Source organism: Saccostrea cucullata, unplaced genomic scaffold (assembly GCF_032062105.1).
Source record: "Saccostrea cucullata isolate Sc308-1 unplaced genomic scaffold, CSIRO_AGI_Scuc_v1 ctg3982, whole genome shotgun sequence".
Taxonomy (NCBI): domain Eukaryota; kingdom Metazoa; phylum Mollusca; class Bivalvia; order Ostreida; family Ostreidae; genus Saccostrea; species Saccostrea cuccullata.
In genome coordinates this window covers 22,642-42,810 of record NW_026932018.1, presented here as the reverse complement: position 1 = coordinate 42,810, position 20,169 = coordinate 22,642, and the positions used below count along the sequence as shown (strand labels likewise).

The following is a 20,169-nucleotide window of genomic DNA, read 5'->3' as shown; positions in this document are numbered from 1 at the left end:
TGACCCGGCTTATGGAACAAGTGCGCCTATTGTGTCGTCACCCAACGCAATGCTGATAAAGTCAAAGTGTATACTTTTGAGCGAGATTTGCGATAAGTTTCTTCCACTCACTATTCCCTTTTATATATGAAAGAATATAGAGTATACAGTACAACCCTGGAACTCCCCTTTCAAAAATGGCTGGATCCACCTCTGAAACGGGAAGGATTTTCCACGAAATTGGGTATTATCCGTAAAATCACATATAATACTGGATATTAGGGTATCGTTGAATCCATGAGATCTAGTATTAAGGCGTTGTAATCACTTTATTAAACTTAAACAATGGGATGGCACATTTTGCGGTACGTGTCAACTTTCACCTGGATGCAAATGTTTTCTTAAGGTATCACCAGTCAAGTAAGAATTTGGAAGTCAGGATTAACGCACACTGGAAAATAAAAGCTATAGAGCTTAGTACAATTCATGATCTGGACCAAACAGGCGTTTGTTCTGCTTAATATTTTTCATAATGTTTGAAATATTTGCATCCTCTTCATGTTCATTACCCAACACAACAGAATTGTTAATTAAAAGTTGAATGTGCATGTTTAGATCTATGCATTGATATATCTGAATGCTTGTATCTCAGCTCCTTTTAGTCCTGAAGAGTTAGATATACTAAAGTACTTTTGGTTTTCTCACATTTCAGGAAGCTCTTACCATGAGTCACTAAAGAATTCAAATTAATATAGTTTATTGCAATTAGAGTGGTTTGTCCTTTTGATGAAAAATGGGAATTCAGTAAATTACATAAATAAAAATTAGACCACGATAAATAAATGAAGAAGATGTATTTGTGAAACACTCTGGCCCCCCGTGTGGCAATATAGCGAAGATGCAAATTTAATATATTGGTACCAAAAGTATGGTATTCTTACTGGAAATACAATTGTGAAATATGAAAGTAGGCTAAGGCTAAAGTTAATCCATAAGTACAGAAATCTCCAAGGTAAAGGTCAAAAGGTCATGATTGTTGGTATGCTATGAAAGGTCTTCCCACAAAGAATACATATGTGAAGTATGAAGCCCTAACCCTTCAAAAGTTATGAAAAATGATATTTTTTTTAAAGTAGGCCAAACTCCAAAGTCAAATGTCTTGCTATAAAATGAAAGGTCTTGTCATAAGGATTAAATATATAAAGTATGAAAGCACTAACCCAAAACCTTTTCAAGTTATGGTCAAGATTTGCTTTATAAAAGTAGGTCAAACTCCAAGGTCAAAAGGTCAAAGTTCTGGGTCTTCTTACAAGGATTACATATGTACGTATAAAAAGCACTATTTATCCCTTACCATTCAAAACTTATGGCCAAGGTTAAAGTTTTTTCATAAGTATGGAATCTCGTAGGTCAAGGTCAAAAGGTCAAGCTTGTTAATATCTAATGAAAGGTCTTTCCACAAAAATACAAATATGAAGTATAAATGTCCTGGTATCTAATGTTCAAAAGATATGGCCAACTACCTTTAGGCAAATGTTGGGGTCAGAATATGAATAAAAAATTCCCAAAGAGACAACAAATCATGTTCATTCCAAGCCTCCGTCTATCAGTACTTTCAGTACTTTGATTCCTTATATTACTCACTAGAAATTTAAAATAAGCCCAATATAATGTGTAAAATATTTGTTTTGTTGATATGTGAACTTTCATTCCATTCGATATAGCAGAAATCAATTTACTTCGTTTTAAAATCAACATGTATTGTACCCGTGGAGCACACTTAACGTTAATGTAACGTCAAAACATAGCGTCAAGAATTTCTAAAAAATACTATCCCTATACATTTCACACAGTATAATCCAACGTCCATTCATTAAATCCTTTCTCTAATACTTGACATTAATTTTTTTTTAAGAATTGCTCTTGTTGTATCATTTTCTTTTTTAAGGTTTTAATTTCTTTCATTACTAAACTCTGCTTTTACGGGATAAGCAAGTCTAAAGCGCCCATGTCTTTCCTTGACGTTCCAACTTTTTAAAGTTTTTGTTCAAATTTTACCAGATAAACCGCTTTATCCTGCAACTACCCCTTGCATTGACCTAATAAAGGTAACCTAATAAACAAAAGCTTTATCCGGTCACTGCCCTAATAAAGCCTCGTGCATGTATTCCGACGTTCTAAAAGCATTGTGACGTCACGTATATTGCAATGTTTACGCCATGGCGTCATAGTTTCCACTGCAGAGATGTGTCTAAATCTGTCGGAATTAGCTTGTTTTGGACGTTCAAATGTAAAATTTTGTTGCAGGATAAACAAAATACATGATAACTGTCTTGAAATATAAGCGATATTTGGGCTCGGGTCGAAAACGTAAGAGGGCTCGGCAAGCCTCGCCCTCTATCACGTTTTCTTACCCTCGCCCAAATATCGCTTATATTTCAAGACAGTAACCATGTATTTTATATTTATCACAGATTTTCCTCGACTGATACAGGGTCTCTGTCACTCAAATAATGTCTGTTCTACTTTTAATATGCACAAGTCGCTTATGACATTTTTATTTGGATTCCATCAACATTTTTAAAGTTTATCCAGGATTTTTCCAAAATTGCATCGTTATCTGCTGCTCCGTGACGTTCTAAAACGTCATCGGTTTTATCGTTTTCAATGAGGACTTCCTATCTTCTCAAGTCGATTTCTTTTCAAAAAAAGCAAAATATTATGTCATAATTTGGAATACGAATCGATGTATCTGAATTTCTAGGTTGTTTTTCGTTTTAGCCCCAATTTAAAGATAATATGACTACAGACATTATTTAGTGTATTGTCTGTGATTGATTAAATTTTGACCTGCTCCGCGATCCGATTTTTGCATTTTTAAAATCTGTACAAATTTTGAATAAATCGTGATATTTAAAAAAAAAATAATACAAATCATTTGAATTTATTGTTAAAATATTTCTACCAAATTTGGATAACATAGGACGTCAAATAAAAAAGATATGACAGTTGTCCATGAACTTTTCGAACAACCCTCATATTTAATGGACAGAAAAATAAGGAAAAAACTCTAAACAATTTACATAACTTTTTTAAAATTTAAATGCATTTCCCCATAACTTACTTGACAAAATATATATGTTCACTATATATAACTTTTTTTAAGGAGTCGTAATTTTTTCACATTTGGAATTTGGCAAGGCTAAACTCATGCCCTTCTGTATTTGAAGCAAACACTGCAGAACCATGTATGTAAATATGATATTAAAAATAGATTGGCCATTTGGTCCTTTCCCATATATTCAAAATTAATTTCAACAGATATAAAGTGAAAGATAACACTTTATCTAAAATTTCATTTCGTAAAATTTACAAGACTCTAAGCTCCAACCTAAGAAAGAACGCAGAGCTGAGTTACACGTTAAATGATTCTTGAATATCATCAGTTTTTCTCCTATTTGTTATCCTTTTATAATATCTAAAGGAGAATTATAAAAATAAGTGCATGTGTTCAAAATAGAAAATCAATTTAAACAGGTGAATTTTTTTTTTGTTTTTTGTTTTTTTTTTAAAATAACTAGCTTTAAAGGATATATTAAAATGCAAAAGTGTACTAGTAAACTCAAATACGTAAAATTGGGAATGTTAATACACAATGGAAAATATTGTATTTTTTAAAAATGAAAAATGTCTGGTATTAATTTCAAAGATTAAATTATTTTTTTTAAAGAAAAAATAATCGAAACTCTCTCTCTCTCTCTCTCTCTCTCTCTCTCTCTCTCTCTCTCTCTCTCTCTCTCTCTCTCAAACACATTGCTAAAATTGTATCAGAAGAGGCAGTAGGTGTGCAGTTGATAAATGTCAAGCGGAATAACTCTAGTTTTTCAGCAGGGATAATTTTCTGATGCAATCAATTCATAATGAGGAAATGAAGTATTTAATCAATAACATTTCGTACCAATATAATAAGCAGAGTGGCGCAGTGGAAGCGTGCTGGGCCCATAACCCAGAGGTCCGTGGATCGAAACCACGCTCTGCTAATTTATTGATTAAGTAATATTTTTTGAAAGGGTTCTAAATTTTGATTTTCATTAAATTATATTTAAAATTTGACTTTCAACAATCATAAATTTTATAAATACATTCAAAGATTTCATATAATTTTTAGACAAAAAATTCATCGTTGGACAAAAAGACACTCAATTACCACTTATGCTTATCTAAATTACTAAAATAGAAAGAAATGAATATTTCTTAAAGTAGATTCAATGATAGCAGTTTAATTCTGTAATTACTGGTGTTTTTTTTTTAATTTAAAAAATAAAATATAAAATCTTTCTGAGATTGATGTAGACATGCATGTAGATTTTGAATCTATGAAATAGATTGATAAAATATTAAAATTATGTCACACAATTTATTTATTCCTTTTTAATTTTATATTATTATTATTTTTATTTTATTAACCATCTACATATATTTTTTTCTTTCTCAAATATTTAGTAAAGATATTCTTAAATGAAAAGATCTCGATTTTCGGGATGGGGTGTTTCGATGAGGCCTGTTAATTCACTTCTATTTAAAAAAAAATGAATTATATATTTACTCTACTTTTTTTCAAATATGCGCATCCATGTGTTCCAATAAAGAAATACTGTAGTTTATATGTAAGATATCCATATTGAAAGCTGGGGACAAGACTTTCTCTTATATAGCCAACATATATATAAGCACTGGAAAATAATTCCTTTCTTTAAAAATAATGTTACAATAAAATAATGTCCATATAAGGTTCTATTAGCATATATTGAAAGTAACATTTTTTTAGAAGAAAGAAAAAATTAAAAATTAGTATAATAATAAGCAAATACCAAAGTAGTAAAATTGTTTGATTTTATTTATTCTCTCTCTCTCTCTTAAAAAATAATGAATGCGGCTAAAATGATTTTTTTTAGACTTGGCCATCTGGTCGCAGTAAGTATGTGTAAAGCGGAATAACTCTTAAATTTTTCATAGAGAAAATTTTCTGATGCAATCAACCTTCACATTGGGGAACTAACTTATTAAATGCATGCTGTCCACGACAGTATTACAAGCAGAGTGGCGCAGTGGAAGCGTGCTGGGCCCATAACCCAGAGGTCCGTGGATCGAAACCACGCTCTGCTAATATTTTTTTTAATTCAAGTATTGTAGACAGATTTTCCACAGGATTTCAACTTTTGATTTCCAATAATTCATGTTAAATGTTACATATGTACCTTTCACATGCAACAATCATAAATTCAAAATATTTATTAGATTATTAATTAAATATTACGTAAATAATCATCATCAATATCTTATATCATTCAAATAATAGTATTTATTATAATCATTCAAAAACAGAAAGCATAAATCATAGTAAAGGAGGAAAAAAGTAATTTCTAACAATTCACATTTTAATTCACATTCTATTTACTTGGTACTTTTGTCTAGCTTGTTTTTTGCTCTTGAAGAAACTGAGAATGAACTTGCTTGAATTACAAGTGTCAACGTGTACATATTTGTATAAATTATACAATTTTCAAACCAAACTTCAGTCTAAGAATTTTTTGTTGAATTTCCCAAAAGAGTTATGCTTACAAAACTACGGACTTGTAATTATAACTTTTCATATAAATGTAGGTATAAGTATAGGAGCAGAGTAAACACATACCTCCAAAACATCAGAGATGGGATCAGATGCCATGGAGGAGTGAGCATCCCCTGCCGACCGGTCACACCTGCCGTGTGCTCCTTATCATGGTTGGGAAATAACAGAAAAATCCCTCGTCAATTCAGTGTGTAAATAATGTACTAACAATTAGTTTGAAAAAAAACATCAGTCAGCATTTGACTCAATGATAAATTGTATTTGCTGACTAGGTCATTTTGTCGACCATAGAACTTGCGAAATGACTTTAAACAAGACTGCTGATATCCTTGTTTCACCAACTAGTTTCTCAATAATTTACCTCGTTTTTAGAAATTGTAAATACTTAGAGCTGCCCTTGCTTATTGAATCAACTGAGAGAGAGATACACTCCGCATGCAGGTGATGAAGGTCTATTGCTGCATAAGTAAGAGAATTTGGCGATTGAAAAGCTAAAGTAATCGATCATGTTATCATAGGGCTTGGTTGTTAGATTACCAATAACGTCTTATTCAAGTAAAATATCCAAATATGAAACATCTGTTTCCTGATATGTGGTATTTTTTATTTCAAGCTCACCGGAACATATTGTGAAAACATAAGAATGTAAATAACTATAACAGTTAATGGACAATATGTCGTCAATATATCTAAATGTCAAGTTAAAGGCCACAGGAAGTGCTTCTTTTCACATAGAAGATTTTGACAAGTTCTGCTTCATATGAATTAAGAAAAGATCGGCTACGGTTCCCATGGGAATTCCAAAATATTGTTTGAAGACTTGGTCTCCAAAAATCAACTAGATGCTGTCATGATACAGTAATACCCGCACTAAGGTGTTTGCTTCTAAATGCACACTTCTTCATATTGGGCTTTACCAAGGAAAAAGTCAATATAATTCAATAATTTACATAATACATGTATTCATCAAATTGAGCATAATATGCTTAGGTGACCATGTAGCTGCAGATCTGCAGCGTTATGGTTTTATATATTTGTCTTTGACCATAACGCTACAGATTCTAATATGCAAAAAAGGTGCAATTAACGCGCAATATTTTCTGCGCACTTTTGGGCAGAATTTCTCCACTTTCTAGCACTAGTCAATCAACTACCTGTCACTCCCTAAATTTAGACACATTCTGTAGCCAATATGTATATTTTGTCCACCTCCCAGCCTTTTATAGTCGTCTCTTCAGGCAATAAACTCGCTTGATGTGAATTTTCAGCAATCTAACAAATAATTATAATCAAGCGAGTTTATCACGTGTAGAGACGACTATAAAAGGATTGGAGATGGATAAAATATACAGATTTGTTAAATAATGTGCCTAGAATTAGAGAGAAAGGTATTAAATTGACCGTTGCTGGAAAGTGGAGAAATTCTCCCCAGAAGTGCGCAAAAAATATTGCGCCGTAAATTGCACCTTTTAAATTGCATTACGGGATCTGTAGTCAAAGACTAATATAAATTAAAATATTAATACAATACTAATATAAAACCATAACGTTACAGATCTGCAGCTAGTGACCATGTGACCCATGGGCCTCCATACTATAGGTATTTCATATTTTTAATTCATTACCAGTCGGAAATTAAACAACAAAATTAAATTAATGATGTAAATTAGGCTTGATAAAGGGGGGGGGGTATAAATTTTTGGCACATAACTGGAAGTTTTTAAATCTATTTTCTCATATAGATTAACAACAAATAATATTATTCAAATTAGTGTAAAGCATTTTTGATGAATTTTTTCAAAATAAGTAAAATTTATTTATATTTGATTAGGCAGAAACCCCTCTCCCATCAACACACACACACAAACACACCTTATTTGTCTGTTTTTGGAAATAGGCCTAGATGGCAAAGTTAAAATAAAACATCTTTTGTAAATGATAATTTTCAATTTGTTCTTACACTCTACATGTATCTGAACACCTGCATCATATTGGGCTTGCGTCACGTATCCAACTGAAGTACTAGTTTTACCATTGGCATTATCATTTTAGATTTCACTGCACGTGCATTAGGCTATACCATAGGCGCTCCCCATGTAATTCTGTAAATGACGTATGATAAGTATATATAGGTCTACCCCTCTATACTATAAAATATCCGGATATTTTATATTATTATTTTTCTTTATTTTTCCAACTATCTGATTGGCTCAAACTGGATCACATGATCAAGTATAAAAAGTGTTACAGACTGGATGTTTCTATTTTTAAAAATTTATAAACCTGCTGTTTCTAAAATTGGAAACGTTCTTCTGTGAAGCAACAATAGTGCTGACGTCACAATAGTCTTTACAGACTGGATGTTTCTAAAAACAGATACTGCAGCTGGTTTTCATTACTGTGACGTCAAAATGCAATGACATAACAATGCATTGTATGGGAAGGTACAGAGTATTAGAAAGAAGGGTTTTAAGACACTTCTTATTAACTGATAAAAAATAATAAAACAATTATAGCCTTTTGATTCGGTACAATCCCTCAATATATAGACCTTAGAGAAAGCATATCAACCTCGCACTTCGTGCTCGGTCGATATGCTTTCTCTAAGGTCTATATATTCGAGGGATTGACCTCATCAAAAGGCTATAATTGTATAGTATAGAGGGGTAGACCTATATATACTTATCATACGTCATTTACAGAATTACATGGGGAGCGCCTATGGGGTAAAATAGTCTGAAATGCAAACGGTTAGGTTCAAGTTTAAAGGATCAAAGGTCATCCGATGCTACAATAGACGGATTTCACATTCTGAAGAGTTATCGCCCGTTATCAACGTTACATTCAGTTACAAGATCCAGATTTTTTTTTTCTGGGAGGGAGGGGGGGGGGGTTCCAGACCAGAATTTCCTGAGAAGCAAAAAAAAAAAAAAAAAAAAAAAAGAAGTTATGGTTTGGTCTGTTTTCTAGGGTGGAGGGACACTTAGGGCATCCAAAGTCATTTTCATTTCCTCCAGTATATATTATAGTCCTGCAAATTCCGGGGGAGGGGGGGGGGTGTTGAAGGGACGATCTCCCAATCCACTTACCTGTCCCTGTAATGACAAATGATCATGTGACTCCTAAACAGTAGGAAACTTTTTCCATTTGACTATACATAATTTTGTTTCTTGTGTTATTATGTTATGTAAATTTAATGGTATAAAAGGTTATGAACCCCTAGAGGTCATCCCAACTCTCCTAATGAGCTGGAAATGTTCACAATATGACTGCATTAAATTAAATAAAAGTGCATCAATGATAAGATTACTTGACATTTTATTTTTTATTGAATTTGTGTCAACCTATCTTCCTAGAATTAGGAATGAGAATCATTCAGAGATGGACCACATTAAACTATTTGTATAAACATTTTTTTTAAAATGTAAAAACAAGTAGTACTTTGCATACATGAACAAACACGGGTCTGGGAAGGGGTGAGGGGAAGGATCGAGTTAATATTTCTTTATGTCTTAATGGTTGAAAACTCCTAAAATGAATGTTGACCTCATATCTAACTTGTCCTCATTATTTTTCAAGTGGTGGTGTCCCAATATGAGTGAAAAATTCCGGAGAGGGATGATTAACAACAAACAAAATGACATAAAAACACAATATTGATTTGCGTTAAGAAATATGCAGGGGATTTTTTCCATCATAATTAAATCTTCTTCTCAAGAACAGCAAGGGCATTCTTGTCCCCCATTTTGGGGAAAGGGAGGGGACATTAAATCTCATTTGTCTGTCAGTCTGTCCATCTTACTGACAGCTAGTATGTGCATCTGTCACAATAAATTTAATCTTGGTCATAACTTTTGAATAATAAGAGATAGTGCTTTCATATTTCACATACACATTACCACAAAACTTTCTAAATATACTATGATTTTTTAACCCAAATGAGACCTTGACCTTAAAGTTTTACCTACTTTTCAAAAAATAACATTTTAAATTGATTATTTTGAAAGAGAAAAGAAAGGGCATTCAAATTATACATGTTTATTACATGTGAAAAGACTTTTCTAAATATATAATGACTTTTGACTCTGTAACCTTGACCTATAAGTTTAACCTACTTTTCAAAAATATTATATTGTCTATATAAGTTTTGATTCAAAAGAGATAGGACTTTCATATTTGACATGTACATTACCTGCAACAAAATGTTTTAGAGCATGCTATGATTTTTCCCCTTTGACCCAATTTTCAAAAATTGATATATGATAGGGGTGCATATTTGACACGTACACAATCTGCCATAAATTATGGCATCCCATTCACTAAAACACAGAAAGCAGTCAGGACCACAGTTCTTTGAATTTGCTTATATAATCTTGATAGATGGAAACATCCTCATATAATATAGATTAAAGTTTTTTTATGCCACACCATGATTAGGAATACATGTATAGTTTTTGTCATGTCCATCCTCCACCCTTCCATCTGTCTTTCCATCTGGCTCAAAGAAACTTTCTAGATATTTTTATCAAAGTTCATATGTTGATGCATACTGATGTAAATATCCAACTGCAGCAATATTTTTTTTACTTTGACTTTTCCTTTGACCTTCACTTAACTTTTCTTTAAATTAGTGTTTAGCTTTATTTTAAAGAAACCATTCAAGTTGTGTAATGAAACTTCACATGATGATACATACTGATGTAAGCTTTACAATGCTTCACTCTTTTTTACCTCGACCTTTCCTGTGACCTTGGCCTCACTTTTCTAAAATTAATGTCTAGATCAGTTTTGAATAAACAATTCAAGATATATTTATCAAACTTCATATGCTGATACAAACTGCTGAGTGCAATTAATACATCAACTTATTTTGACCTTGAATTTTCCTTTGACCTTGACCTCACTTTTTAAAATATGTGTTTATCTAAGTTTTAAAAAAGACATTAATTATAGTTTTATCAAACCTCATATGCTAATAGTAAATTCATACTAATGTAAGCTTTTCAACTGCAACAAAATTTTGCAACAACTTTCCTTTGAACCTCTCTTTTTTTAGAAAAAAGTGTTAAGCTCAGTTTCATTAAATCATTCAAGATATTTTTATCAAACATAATATGCTGATATGTATTAGTGAAGCTACTCAACTGGATCAAAAACTTCACCTTGCACATTCCTGTGACCTTCACCTTCCATCCTTTTTAATTTGTATTTCGCTTAGTTTTAAAGAAAAGGGAAGACGAGGCTTTTTGCATAAAAAACATCATTTTTCGACCCCCATTTGACCCCCCGGGGCAAAATCAAAATTCCAAAACCTTACTGCACATCTACATGACACCACCAAACATCTCCCAAAAGATGATTAGGCTACTGTGTAAAATGTAAGAGGAGTTCAGGGAAGACGGGGCTTTTTGCATAAAAAACGTCATTTTTCGACCCCCATTTGACCCCCGGGGCAAAATCAAAATTCCGAAACCTTACTGCACATCTACATGACCTCACCAAACATCTCCCAAAAGATGATTAGCCTACTGTGTAAAATGTAAGAGGAGTTCAGGGAAGACGGGGCTTTTTGCATAAAAAACGTCATTTTTCGACCCCCATTTGACCCCCCGGGGCAAAATCAAAATTCCGAAACCTTACTGCACATCTACATGACCTCACCAAACATCTCCCAAAAGATGATTAGCCTACTGTGTAAAATGTAAGAGGAGTTCAGGGAAGACGGGGCTTTTTGCATAAAAAACATCATTTTTCGACCCCCATTTGACCCCCCGGGGCAAAATCAAAATTCCAAAACCTTACTGCACATCTACATGACCTCACCAAACATCTCCCAAAAGATGATTAGGCTACTGTGTAAAATGTAAGAGGAGTTCAGGGAAGACGGGGCTTTTTGCATAAAAAACATCATTTTTCGACCCCCATTTGACCCCCCGGGGCAAAATCAAATTCTGAAACCTTACTGCACATCTACATGACCTCACCAAACATCTCCCAAAAGATGATTAGGCTACTGTGTAAAATGTAAGAGGAGTTCAGGGAAGACGGGGCTTTTTGCATAAAAAACGTCATTTTTCGACCCCCATTTGACCCCCCGGGGCAAAATCAAAATTCCGAAACCTTACTGCACATCTACATGACCTCACCAAACATCTCCCAAAAGATGATTAGCCTACTGTGTAAAATGTAAGAGGAGTTCAGGGAAGACGGGGCTTTTTGCATAAAAAACGTCATTTTTCGACCCCCATTTGACCCCCTGGGGCAAAAACAAAATTCCGAAACCTTACTGCACATCTACATGACCTCACCAAACATCTCCCAAAAGATGATTAGCCTACTGTGTAAAATGTAAGAGGAGTTCAGGGAAGACGGGGCTTTTTGCATAAAAAACATCATTTTTCGACCCCCATTTGACCCCCCGGGGCAAAATCAAAATTCCAAAACCTTACTGCACATCTACATGACACCACCAAACATCTCCCAAAAGATGATTAGGCTACTGTGTAAAATGTAAGAGGAGTTCAGGGAAGAAAAGTGTGACAGACGAACGGACGGATGGACATGAGTAACAACAATATACCCGAACTTTCTTTAGAAAGTGCGGGTATAAATATAGATATTGTCAATCAGAAAATCAAGTATCTTTTTGTTGTCAACTTCAGAGTACTTGTGTGTACAATCAGAGTTTTTTTAAACAAAATTATTCTGCAAAAGACCAATAACAAGTAAATTTACGAGTTGAATTTTTATTCAAAAAGCAGCTGTAAACGATATCAAAAAGCCTGGATTTTAAGTTATTGTGGAGAATGTTTGTGTATTAAGTTGAAAACTCATGTTTTTAAGCTGTTGATTTGAGTAGAATCTTGTAATTTCAAATTTTCTAAAAGTTTCTTGAGATTTTAAACACCCACATCTGATTTACACCAATCTTGAATATATTGTTGCAAAGCACTTTTGAAGTTTTTCCTTCACTTCTGTTAATATCTAAAAATAGTAAGGATTAAAAAAAGAGGCTTGGTTGAACACTTACTGGAACCCTCTATGTATCTTTGTTTGTAAAGATTTTTACCACTTGTGACTGTAAGAGTAATGGTGATAAATTACTGACTTGTTTCATACAAATGTAAGGCCTTTGTCTAAACAACAACAAGTTCTGTCTACCTAATAGATACATAGGGACCAGTTATAAGGGGATGCTTATTATTCTTCCTCCAAGGCACCTGATCCTACCTCCAGAATTTTCGGGAATCCATGTTTTATGCTCTCTTTACATAATTATACATGTATGTATTGTTTGTACATAATTGAGGGATTGATAACTGCTGGTAACCTTCATCTTTTATTTATGTATTGTGAAATACAAACTGTAAAAATCATGTGATATCATTGCATGACATTTCATTCTCTTTCAATCAAATTTCACTTTATAAAACATTCGATCTAAGGAGAGATGAAAGGAAATCTCGTTTCTTTTTTTTTTTTAAAGATTTGCTGACTCTGGAGTTATAATTGAATAGTTTTCATGCAGAGAGTGCATTTTTTTTCTTGTCATATCATGCACATTTTATAGTACAAATACTGGTGCACTTAGGCGTCAATTAATTCTGCTGGTTCAATTATGTAGAGATTTATTGGATAAAAGTTATGATGCGGTACGTTATAAGTCAATGGCATCTCTCCGTGCTTGGTCGTGCATGATTATTTACTTCTTACCCACGTTAAAACCCTGTTAACACTTCATTTACAATATTAATCAAAACATTGGTTCTTTTTTCTTTTTCTCTCTGGAAACCGCGCTTCGCTAAGCAGGGCTTTGCAACAGCGAATTATTATTTTTTTTTTTTTTTGCTAATCATGGCAGTTGTAAGGGTGTTGCAGTTGGGTTTTCCAACATTATAACCCTATAACCTAAATCTCAAGTACATGCATTGTCACTTCTGAAACATTAAATCGTCGAGGATTTGTATGTATAGGTGTACTTATAGTCCTTGCTAATTCAGTCAAGGTTCTACTTTGTTTAGTCATTCATCCACATCAACTGTCTGCGATGTTAAAAGAACGATAAATAAATAATGAATTCTAAATAATAATTTCCTTTTGTAAATTTCATACGGTGAAATGAAAACCACAAGTTTGAAAAGATGTAAAAAGAGTTTTAATAGGTTAACTTAACAATGGACAATGTTTAAATTCAATAATTAAACTTGTCATACTGTGCCACTCTCCATCGGTGTGCCAGATCATTACCTGACTTATGTGTACACAAGTTGATTAAATCGCAGCTTTTCACAATTTTGCTTTGAAAATATATTCCCAAATGTAGTTATTTATGAGGAACATTGTGTTTTCGAGTTAAAGAAGGCAAGGGAAGGGGTCAAGAGAAATTTGCAGGTACATATATTAGATATACCAGTTTTTAACGAATTCACACTTGAAAACCCCGTGCCATTTTTTTTTAAAAAGTCTTTTGATTAACATGTTGGTTTATAAATGATAAAGTTTTCAAAATCTAAATTGTAATTAAAAATTCAAACAAAAACCCCCAAAATCTCGGTTTTGTTATTACTCAAACCATTTATCCTTGTAATGCATTTTATTGAAGCAGAATCAAATATTTTGATTACTAGTACTTTTCACTATTTATGCACATATCCACTGTATAAATTTTACAATAAGGCCAAGCTTAAAAAATTCTTTGTTTGCAGTTGCCGACCTATAATTTTTAGACTGGGCAGGTAGGTAGATCTAGGCAATCTTTTTTTTTTTAAATTGTTTTCAGATTTTTATTAGATAACAATAATAACAGAGCTTTTTATAGGTCTACTAAACATGAAATAGCTCCACTATTGTTATAAACCACTGATTGATAAAATCAAATGTCAACAATTGAAAATGAAACAGTTTCAATATCCTGAAAAAATAAGAAAAAAATATTAATACAAAATGGCCATAAAAAATTGGGTCGGGTGCATTTTCAGTGGCCGGGTCGGTAGGCAACTGCAAACAAACAAAATTTTATTTTAGGCCTAATACTCGGTCACAAATCTTTAACTTTGATTTCAAATGTAAAAGGTGAAGATGATGAACAGTGATCGATCTAAAACAAATATCATAAACAATACAAATACGTGAAGAGGGTATAGAACACGGACCCCTGGGAAATCCAGGGATGGAATCAGGTGTCTAGAGGAGAGTAAGCATCCTCTGTTGATCGGTCACGTTCGCTGTCAGCCTTATATACTGATAAGCTTATGGAAATTCCTGTTGTTAATCCAGAATAAAAACAAAGGCCTAAAAATGATAAGAAGTATGATATATGACCTAATTATAGATACATATATTTGCTAACAATGTCATTATATAATTCATAAAATCTACGAAATTCGGACTTGAAAAAGGTTGTAAAATTCCTATTACATCTACTTTTCAGTGATTAGCATGTCTGGCTTTAAAAAAAATGAGCAAGTGCTCAGAGCAAGCTTCTGAGTAACATATACATGTATGTGAGACATACAACATACGCAGGTGATAGTAGAATATTATACAGTTTGATAATAAGGAAAGTTGACAATGCCCAAGTAAAACTGAAGTCATCTCTTTTGTCATACAATTAGTTGTTGATTGAATTTTATCGTGTATAGTAAAATATCCAAATATGAAACAAATTGTAGCTGACTCTGGGGTGTCCTTTATTTTAAGTTCACTGGGATATATCGAGTCAACATACGAATGAAAATCAATAGACATCGTGGATATATTTGAATTGAAGGCAACAGCTAGTGTTTTCCTCTTCGTGAAAATTTCTGTTTCGTAGAGATTAATAACAGTCTTCACAGAATTCCAACAATTTACTGGCAAACTTACATACAAGTGGTCAATGAGGAACTTCAGCCTCCTTCTAATATCAACTTCAGAGTACTTAGTTTTTAACGATAATTTTGATGATGACCAATTGCAAGTTAACCGAGTTCCGTTTTTAGCTTTTCTGATCAAAATTTTTCCGTTGTCTATCGTAGTTGTCGTCGTCATTGTAAACTTTTCACATTTTCATCTTCTTCTCAAGAACCACCGGGTTAATTTCAACCAAACTTGCCACAAAGTATCCTTGGGTAAAGGGAATTCAAGTTTGTTCAAATGAAGGTCCATGCCCTCCTAAAAGGGGAAATAATTGTGAATTAGTGAAAAATTAATGGCATCTTTTGAAAATCTTCTTCTCAGGAACCACTGGGCCAGTAAAAATGAAACTCATATGAAAGCATCTTCATGTAGTGTAAATTCAAGTTTGTTCAAACCATGACCCCCTCCGGGGGGTGGGGGTGGGGTAGGGAGCCATAATGGGGTATCAAAGTTTAACATATGAATACATGGGAAAAAATTTTTAAGTCTTCTTCTCAAGAACCACTGGGCCAGGAAAGCTGAAACTCATGGAAGCATCCTGATGTAGTGTAAATTCTAGTTTGTTCAAGGCATGACCCCTGGGATAGGGTGGGGCCAAATAGGGTATCAAAGTTTATCATAGAATACATATAGGAAAAATCTTTAAAAATATTTTTCACAAGAACCACTTGGCCAGGAAAGATGAAACACATGTGGAAGCATCCTCTGGTAGTGAAGATTCAAATTTGTTCAAATCATAACCCCCAGGGGAAGGATGGGGCCACAATGGGGTATCAAGGATTAACATAGGAATGCGTAGGAAAATTCTTTTTAAAAAAACTTCCTTTCATGAACTACTAGGCCATAAAAGATGAAGTTCATATGGAAGCATCCTCATGTAGTGTAGATTCAAGTTTGTTCAAGGCATGATCTCTGGGGTAGGGGGTGTCACAATGGGGTATCGAAGTTTAACATGGGAATACATACAGGGAAAATCTTTAAAAATCTCTTCAAGAACCACTTGGTCAGGAAAGATGAAAAACATGTGGAAGCATCCTTTGGTAGTGAGGATTCAAATTTGTTAAAATCATGACCTCCGAGGGTAGGGTGGGGTCACCATTGGGTATGAAAGATTAGCAAAGGAATTCATGAGAAAAATCTTTTTCTCAAGAACAGCAAATCCACTATTGGTCATAATTATATGGAAGCATCGTCTGTCAATTTAGATTTATGTTTGTTCAAATCATGACCCCGGGGGGAAGGATGGGGGCACATTGGGGAATGAAAATTTTACAAAGGAATACATAGGGAAAATCTTTAAAAATCTTCTCAGGAACAACAATGCCATGGTTGGTCATAGTTATGTGGAAGCATCCTCAATATTGTAAATTCAAATAGTGTTTGTTCAAATCATGACCCGGAGCAAGGGTGGAGCCATAATGGGTGATTGAATTAGAATTGTATAGAAAATATCTTTAAAATTCTTTTTCTCAAGAACAGCAAAGCCATGACTGGACATAGTTTTATGGAAACATCCAAGTTTTTCCAAATCTTGATCCTGGGGGAAGAGTGGGGCCACAATGGTGAACAAGGTTTTACGTAGGAATACATGGAAAAATTGTTAAATTTCTTCATAAAAACAACAAAGTCATGATTGATCAAAACATAAAAGCATCAAAAAGGTAATGTAAGCTTAAATTTGTTCACATTGTGACAATTGGGAGAATAGAGGAGCCATTAGAGTGGATCATAACAAAGGAATATAAAGACTTTATTAATAATAATTTTCATCTTATAAACAACAAAGGCATTATGTGTCATATTAATTCAACAGCATCCTTAAGAATTGTAGATTTAAGTTTGTTCAAATACCCCCTCCCCTGAACCCAATTTTCCTTTCTTTTGTAAGGAGTATAAAGATGAGGGCTTGGCAGAGTATTTGCTGGACCAAACTAAAACCAAGTTCTTCCAAAATACATTCATGATAATCAGTCTTGCAAACAAAAGATAAAGATATATTGTTCAGAGTATTGTCTGTTGAAAGCATTGCATACTGCTCTCTCGCTTTTTCATCACTTCAGGTTAAGTAAAAACGGAAGGGCAGTTGGTCCCATTTTGCCCTTTAGTTTTATAAGACGAATTTTTAATATACTTCTAAAACACTTAATCCACTCTGACAAAGTGTTCAGGACTTCCTGGAGACATTGCAATATCACGTCGATAAATCAATTTTTGTAAACAAGTGAAACATATTCTTTAAAAAAATCAACATCATTTTATAAACGAAGTGGGTGTCAGAAAAAGAATCGACAAACATCAATTTGCTGTACCAGGATGAACTCGAACCTTAAGATATTTGTTCAGAAATTAAAAAATTAAATAAATAGACAGCCGATTGCATTTTTACCCTGACCTACAGTGTATTGAATAAAGCCATTTTACATCAGTCTGGAAAAAAAGCAGATTTTTTCAATTTGATTTCGTGAACGGGTTTTTACCATACTGCAAAAAGGGGATATGGTCACCCAGCCTAAAATTTAGAAATCCCATTTAGAAGTCGGTCTGGTGTTATATATCTTAGTTTATATTTCCTCAAATTAAAACTCTCGTTTTACTCGTTTACCATAAATCAAGGCAAAATCTATTCATCTGCACCATAATATACCACACGTAATATCTATTCAATTGGACCTTGAAGGGCCCCGGGACCAGTTTATTATCGTATGCACGTGCTAATGCAGAATTAATTCATTTTATTAGAGAATGTACAAACTAAATCAAGTTACTAGAAATCATTTAATTGCAGAGAGAATGTCCCATTAATTTAAAACGAGGTATTAAATGCAGTTTAATTTAAAAAAATGAAATGTAAAATCTTCAAAGCATTTTAAACCAAGAAATAAAAACAATGTTATCGGTATAAAATGTAGTTCATGTTTTAATTTAATGTATTAAAATCGTGTAGAAGTTTGATATTTTCTCAGCTTAAATCTTCTTTTTCACAGTGTTACCTTTTCTTTGTCTTATTATTTATTTACATGTATTTATCTATTTATTTCGTTATCTAGGGTACATGTCATAGGTCCTTTACAACCGAGTAAAGGGAAGGTAGTACCGGGTTTAAACATGTATTTGTACATTGTATAGACGAGATAAACAGTTCCATTTTCCTCAGTTCAGATGTGTTCGTTTACCTATGACTACCTATTACTATTGTAAAGTTTTTAAAAAATATATCTAATTCTAATGCATTGGATCACAGGCGGTGTTCCTTTCAATCCTGCATTAAATACACATAAGAAATTGTCACGACTCACTGGATCTCTAAAGCACACCCTGCTATATTATTTATCACTCCTAGGTACTGGGATAATACAATCTAATTAATAATTATCCCTCGCGTTCCTGAAAGCGAGGAGATCGACATTAAATATCATTCGTCTGTTGTTCTGTCCGTCCGTCACAAAAACTTTAACCTTGGTGATATCTTTTGATTGAGAAGAGATAGGGCTTTCATACAGCTGTATTACACACGTATATTATCTGCGACAAGAACAGTCTAAATACACTATGGTTTTGGCCCCGTGACCTTGACCTTGAAGTTGACCTACTTTTCAAATAATTAACATTTAGATGAGAAGAGATAGGGCTTTCATATTAAAATGTGTATTACCTTTGACAAGATCTTTCCAAATACACTATGATTTTTTTACCTCGTTACCTTGACCCTGAAGTTTTACCTTCTTTTTAAAAAAAATTAACCTTGGCAATGTCTTTAAAATGAGAAGCCATATGGTTTTCATATTAACCCTTGTGACAACCCCTTTCTAAATACACGTATTTTTTTATCTTGTGACCTTGACCTTGAAGTTTGACCTTCTTTTCAAAAATTTTAATTTTTTCCATACATCTTATGATTGAGAAGAGATAGGGCTTTCATATTTGACATGTGTATTACATGTGACAAGATATTTCCAAACATGCTATGATTTCTGACCCCTTGACCTTCACGATTGACTCAAATTTAAAAAAAAAACGAATTCGGTGATAACTTCTGAATGAAATATGCTAGGGCGTTCATATTTGACACAATATGCCATAAAAATGATATCTCAACCACAATGACACGGAAAGCGGCAGACCACAATTCTTTGAATTTGCTTGTTAATCCTATGAACAAAATGGTTAATAGTTATTTTGAGATGCTGATATCGGTACTGTAGTCTGTATTAATCTGTCTGTACCTTTATGAAGATGATATATCATTTATACCTTATTCTTAAAAAAAAAATGTCCCACCTTTTATTGAGCACGTTTATATAATAAAACCATAACATTTTATTGCAATATGAGCATACCTCTCTCTACTATACAAATATAACCCTCTGGCGAAATTGTTTTACAGATATAACTATAATATAAGATATTATGACGGGAAACATAATTATACTGTCTTGATCGAGCACGAAGTACGAGGTCAATATGCTTTTCTGTGAAGATGATTTGTCTGTAGGTTGGGAAATCAGGAGGCTGCATTTGTTGGATTATATCTTTTAAACAAATAAGAGACAAACATACTCGTTATGGTGGAACTTGTATAATGTCATGATATTCGCCTTCAATGTCTGACATATATATGTATAATGTAAACCCATCGTTGGATTTTATCAGATTTAATTTCA

The 20,169-nt window shown here is 33.2% G+C and overlaps 2 non-coding genes across 2 annotated transcripts; both read left to right on the top strand.

The window, feature by feature from the left end:
* Positions 1–3,947: 3,947 nt before the first annotated feature.
* On the top strand, positions 3,948–4,019 carry Trnam-cau (transfer RNA methionine (anticodon CAU)). Its single transcript has one exon. It is a non-coding gene; the product is annotated as a tRNA-Met (tRNA).
* A 1,054-nt stretch (positions 4,020–5,073) lies between these two features.
* On the top strand, positions 5,074–5,145 carry Trnam-cau (transfer RNA methionine (anticodon CAU)). The gene has a single exon. It is a non-coding gene; the product is annotated as a tRNA-Met (tRNA).
* Positions 5,146–20,169: the final 15,024 nt, after the last annotated feature.